Here is a 6,000-nt window from a genome sequence, read left to right as displayed (position 1 = left end):
CTTTACTTTGAGCATCCCCGAAAAGAAAGCGTCCGGCGGGACACCGGTCGTCTACCACGTATTCTTCACGGTGACCCTTTTCGCAGCTGTGCTCACGAAGGAGAACCCCAGGCTCGCGGTGCTGACTACGTGCTCCTGGTGGCCTCCGTGCGGCGCCTCCCCGCGTGGGTCCCGGGCTCGTCAGGAAGTCGGAGCTGCTCAGCTCCTTCACAGCCATATTCCTCCCTCTGTCCGCTCCCACTTCTTCCTACCCTCCCCGCCACTCTTCCCCCCTCCCCCAAGTCTTTGTGTCCTCTCTTGTTTGCTGGGGGCGGGGCAGGCGGGGGGGATTTTTTTTTTTTATCAGTATTGACATTTTTGGTCCCTGGGTAGCTGCCGGCTGAGGTGATGTAGCGCGGAGGGGAATCCACCAGCCGAGCGCCCCTCTCCCTGCCCGCGCCGGGGCAGCTCGGTGACACCGAAATCCAGGGGCTCCCGCCCCTCGGGGTTCCTCCTCCTGCTTCCCGAGGTGGCTGGTTGGCGCGAAGCGATTGGCGATCCCGGGCGCGATCCCGGCCGCGGCTCCCCGCGCCGCGCCGGGTGAATGGCCGCGGGCGGAGGATCGGGAGGCGCCGCGCGCAGACCAATCGCGGCCGCCGGTGGGAGTATTTGTTATTCACATGGAAGAGACTTGGCGCCGGCTGGGCCAGCGCAGCCCCCTCAGCCCGAGACCAGCCACAAGTGCGGCCGCGGTGCTCGCCTTGCGCGGCGGCGGCGGCGGCGGCGCTGACATGGAGCTGCGGGCCCCCCGCGGGCTTCCTCACCGCGCCCTCTGCGGGGAGCAGGGTAAGACTCGCCGAGCAGCAGAGAGAGGAAAAGAGGAAAGCAAGTGCCAAACCACAGGAAAAAAAACGCGCCCTCCCTTCACTCCCCCCAAACGCTGTGCTTGAGGAAAAAGGATTTCCCCTATTTTATTCCCCTTTCCGTTTTCTTTTCTAAAACCATTCAGTGGACAGCCAGGTGCACCGTTCCTTCTCAGATCACTTTAGTGATTTGCTTTTCCTGGGCACGAGTAGATGGCCTTGCACACCCGGAGACTGGGAGAGAACTGGCGGGCGGAGGTGATGGGGATGGGGGGCGAGGGAAAGTGGGCACCAGGGGGCGAGGGGCTGGCCGGGCATCGGAGCTTGATTGGGTGACTGTTGATTTTACGTTGCAAAGAACAAGGCAGCCACCCCTCTTGTCTTCCCGTGATTACATTCCACTGAAGAGGTTCAGAAAAGAGGGAGGCTTAGCTAGGAACTCCCCGGGCTTGGAGATGTGATCCCCTAAAAGTTTAGTCGGCGAATGGGAGACTGCAGGGTGACGGGAAGGGGCAGGCGCGCCTAGGGCGCTCTGATGGGGCGTGCAGCGGCAGGATTTTAAAGCGCTCTTCCTCGGATTGCCTGCCCTGGGTGACCTCCTGGACCTGCCCTGGCGGAATCCGGACTTGCCCCGCCGAGATGACGAGGTACCTCCGTTCTGCGAATCTAACGGGAGGGATTTCCGAAGTTAGAGGCTTCCGGGATGAGTTGGGGGAACCCCCGCCTTCCGGAGCGTGGGGTTGGATGAATGTCTAACCAAGACCTAAGGAAGAAGGGGGTCGCAGGAGAAGCTGAGCGGTTTGGGGGGTTTCGATACTCCACATCCCCGCACTGCGTACGTCTGCCTTGAGTTGCGTTCTCCGAGTGAGCCCCGCGAGGTTGGGATTTCCGCGCCCCCCTTTTGTGGCTTTCGGGAAAACACTGGAGTTCCGTGTCCTGTTGGGCGGGGGGAGGGGGGATAGGGAGGCAGAAAGGAATGGTCTTGGTGATCTTGAATTAAAAAAGCAAAGGCAAATGCTCCAGACCACTCCTCCGAAGCACCTGCGGCCAGCGTGGCCCCGGTTTTGGGCGGCCGAGCGCAGGGCGTGGGCGCTCGGGGCGGCAGGGGCGGCAGGTGCGGCCGGAGCAGAGGCGCTCTCGGCCCGACCGCGCGCAGTGGCTGGATCCCCCGGCGCGCGGGGGGACTGGGGCGGCGCCGGAATACCCGGGCAGCGCGGGAAAGGCAAGAGGGACCAGGTACTTCTGCTAAGGCTCTGAGGTCTACCCAGAGCCCGGGTCAACAGCCGAAGGAACCGAGAAGAAAAAGGAAGATGCGGCGGGGAAAAGCGGAGTGGGAGCGGGGGCGGGGTGAGTGGCTGCGGGCTGAGATAGAGGTAGAGGTGGAGAACCCTCTGAGCCACGGCGAGAGCGAGCCCATCTGCTCTGTCAAACAGCTCCGAGATCCCTTGAGGTTTGTACAGTTGGTGAAAATAGAATCTCCTCCCCCCAAGCCCCTCTGTCTGACCCGCTCCCTTGGTGCAAATGAAATGCAGAGGGGCGTGCGAGTCACCCAACTGCGCAAGACGGCACCCCCACGCTTCCCTGAAGAATTGTTTCCCTGGTCGCTCAAATCTCAGAGCTTGGGATCAGAGAGTGCGCGCCCAGGATGGTGGGGGTGAAAATAGACCCACTCGCCAGCTGCAGAAGCCCCAAACCCCTCAGTCCCCGAAGCTGATCCCGCCGGGAGGGAATGCCCTATTTGCCATTTGGGGGTGATCCTTTCCCGCAGACCTGATGGCGTGGGAGTCTCGCGAACACCCAAGAATATACTACGGTCTCTGCCACTACGGCGATTGAGCGATTGAATACAAATCTTGCCAAGTGACAGAACGGGAAAACGGTGTTGGTGGTGGAGATATTGACAAGAAATATCATAAACGGGAGAAATGCATTCCGATGATAGCTTGTATTTCGCTTGACAGAAAACGTAAAAAGAGAAAAAGAGCCACCAGCAGGTAGATCTTGGATAAACAGCTTATAGCACTTGACTGTAATTTCCATTTTCCGTTATGAAATTGTTTGTCAATAATTGCAAATGGCTACAGAAACCACTTTAGTTTACTTTGGTCACTTGCTTGTGAATAATGTCTTGAAAGATCTCTGCAGGAGACAGAATCAGCTGTGTGAAATTCATTGCCTGGTTTTTGAAAATATGTGGTTTGATAATTTTGAAGAGAAAAGCTATATCCATCAGGGAAAATGAAGTAAGATTTTTAAATGTAGTTTTCCCATTTCAGAGTCAACTACAGGTTGCATTATACCTGAGATGAAGACAACATTCTTGCTTTTAAATCAGGGATGTGGTGAGACATAGCTGAAGGGAGGCTCTCTAGGAGAAGATTTACCCAGAATAAAGTAGATGCTGAGAACACAGCTCTATACTGTTATTTGGGCTCAGTTTATTCTATTTGGTTTGTGCTAGCTAGTTCTGTCTGTCCATGCTCCCTTTACAAATTATGACTACTTGAATAATTCTAAAAACATCTAAATCCCAAGGGAATGGATAAAAGGATGAATTGAATTCCAATGAGTGCAGGAGAAAGTTAGAGGTCTGGAGAGAGGTGCTCTTTTCAAAGTTGACTGGGCAGCTTGGAGCTGCTGAGGGGCTTGTTTAATTGGTATTTATGCAGCAAACAACCCAGCTGACAATCTTTGTGTAAGAATGTTCCCTTGTCTTCAGGGCATGAGGCACAGAATAGTGCACACACGGTATTCTGGTAGCATCATGGTAGCACATCATGGTAGCAATGGTATTTTTCCTCCCAAGTTTCTTTCCCACTGTCTTCTTTCTGTGGTTAGAATGCCCAACATAAAGAGGATCTTGCTTTAGTCCTGTGAGTGGAGTTGTTCTGTTTCAGTGTCTTAAAAAGAAGATGCCGCATGGATTTCTCTCTTAATTGGACCCACAGCAAAGACCTGACCACATTTCTGTGCCTGCCAAGCAGAATGGCTTGCAAAGTTTCAGGAAACTGCTGCTGTTTTCTTGATAGAACCTGTTTGGACGTTGTCAGACTCACACGTGTGGTTTGCTCAGGAGGGATGGTCACTCCATGCTGTTCCAGGACAGGATGTGGACAGAGAGCCAGCTGGATCTTATTGTTTCTATCCCAAGAGCGAGCAGGTTTTCTGTCTGCTGGGGATTTAAATTTCATCTTCCTTCCTTCTTTCCTTCCTCTCTCTCTTTCTTTCCTTCTTCCTCTCTCTCCTTCCCTCCCTCCCTCCCTTCTTTCTTTCTTTCTTGGCTCAGAGAGTTGTTTTCTTTGATATTCCTTTCTACCTGGTGCTTTGACAAGTTGAGATGAACTCCCTCACTGACTAAGGACCTTGAGCATGATACCTTCTTATCCCAGGACGTGCATTCTGAGTGGTGGGCATTGCTGTTGGAGTGATTTGAGGGGCACTGCTGAGAAGCTCCTGACTCATGATTGATAACTCCCAGCTTTCGCTTGTTACATTGCCAGTCTTAACCACAATTAGAGAGATTTCTTTGGTAAAGAAATTATGGAACTCCTGGAAATCATTTTACAAATGTAGATGTTTCAGTTAGGGGGTGGCAGTAATACATCTTTAGGTTTTGAGGGCTGTTAATGAATCTGCTCACTCCCTGGGGAGGGCCAAGGTTGTGAGAAAACCAGATCTTAGGATTGTGACCTGTGGGACACATCAGCCCTGAGGGAGGAGCAGGGAGGGAACAGGTGAGCTGAAGTGGGAAGATGTAGGGGAGGCCCAAGAAGAATACGTGCAGATTGTTGGGCACATGTGTTGCCAGTTTTGTGCTTTCCCAGGCCAGGTTATGCCTAAAGATAGAAATCTGCTGGCTGTTTATTGGCTAACTTTGCCAGTGGTCATGATCCTTAGTGGTAAAGCTCGGCATTATATCCTGCATACAATTTGGGAAGCTTTCCTATTGTCCTCTTTTCACTACAGAAGAATGTCTTGTCACCACTTTCTTCAGAAAAGCCTTTTAGATGCTCCAAGTGTCCATGACCTTCAGCTCTCCAGGTCAGGTATTGCACTTCCATTGACTTTTCCTCTTGTGTGCTTCTTTCCAGTTTTCCTTCAATTTCCTTTGATGCCTTGGACATGTGATGTGTGAAGGTCTGACCAGCTCTGAGTGTAATGGGAAAGTGGTTTTTTTAGGTCTTCAAAGCACAAGACACCAGGAAAATATTTGAGTTCTAGAACTGTTTAATAGTATCCCTGTATTTCCTTACCACACTTGGCAGTTTATAAAGTACTTTTACATACGTTATATCATTTGATTTCATAACCCTGGGAGGTGGACAGGAATCATTCCTTTTTAGAAACATAGATACTGACACCAGGTTAAGTGACTTGCCCAGTGCCATACAGTGAGTATTGGGGGGAGTGAGATTAGAATCAGGGACTTCTCGGAACCCAGGACACCACACTCAGAGTCTATGTTATCAGATCAGGATTGGCTCGATACCCATTATAGTCTCCTGCACCCAGGGGGTGAGGAGAAGGGGAAAGAACGTAGCAGCAGTCCTGCATTTGAATTCTGACCTAAGATTTTAGACACATTCGTATAGTCTTTCTGTTTTTAGGTTCCTCATATCCTGAATGGGGGCCATGATGCCAACCTCATAGATGTATTTTGTGAAGGAAAGGAGATAATGTGTGTGAGGCTCCAGACACACTATAGGCATTCCATAAATGTTAGTCTCACCCCCTTTTCCTCTTCTATAAGGAACACGCTATAAAAGTGGCTTCTTATTACTTTAAATATGGTCTTTTTGTGCAATAGCTGTGTTATTGAAAAAAACTGCACAAATTGAATTCTACTGAATCAGATTGTATTTCAAATGCACGAGAGGATTTAGCTATTTAAAGGAAACCTGCGGTGAATTCTTTTGTAATGCAAATAATCACCTTCTAATTTATCTGTTTAGTAAGTTGAGCTTCTCATGTATCAGATTTTCTTAATATGGGGCTTGCTTGTACAGAAGAGCTTTCATGACCCTCTTTCACTGATGGGAAAAGTCACTCAGCTTGCGCACAGAATCAGTTATTGTGTTCAGTTGGCAAAGCCTTGCTCTGGTGTTTGGGCATAATCTCATATTCTCTTATTATTAAATAATAGAATCTCCTAATGGGA

At 50.9% G+C, this 6,000-nt stretch overlaps 1 protein-coding gene across 2 annotated transcripts in view; it reads left to right on the top strand.

Annotated features, from left to right (window-relative positions):
- Window positions 1-366: 366 nt before the first annotated feature.
- Window positions 367-6,000, top strand: part of GRM8 (glutamate metabotropic receptor 8) — a 720,262-nt gene continuing 714,628 nt past the window's right edge. For both annotated transcript variants that reach the window (XM_044755640.2, XM_044755579.2), the window contains exon 1: window positions 367-825. The gene's annotated coding sequence lies outside the window, so the exon portion shown is untranslated. The remainder of the gene's footprint in view (window positions 826-6,000) is intronic.

Source organism: Equus asinus, chromosome 1 (assembly GCF_041296235.1).
Source record: "Equus asinus isolate D_3611 breed Donkey chromosome 1, EquAss-T2T_v2, whole genome shotgun sequence".
Classification (NCBI taxonomy): Eukaryota; Metazoa; Chordata; class Mammalia; order Perissodactyla; family Equidae; genus Equus; species Equus asinus.
This window is presented reverse-complemented; position numbering and strand designations above follow the sequence as displayed.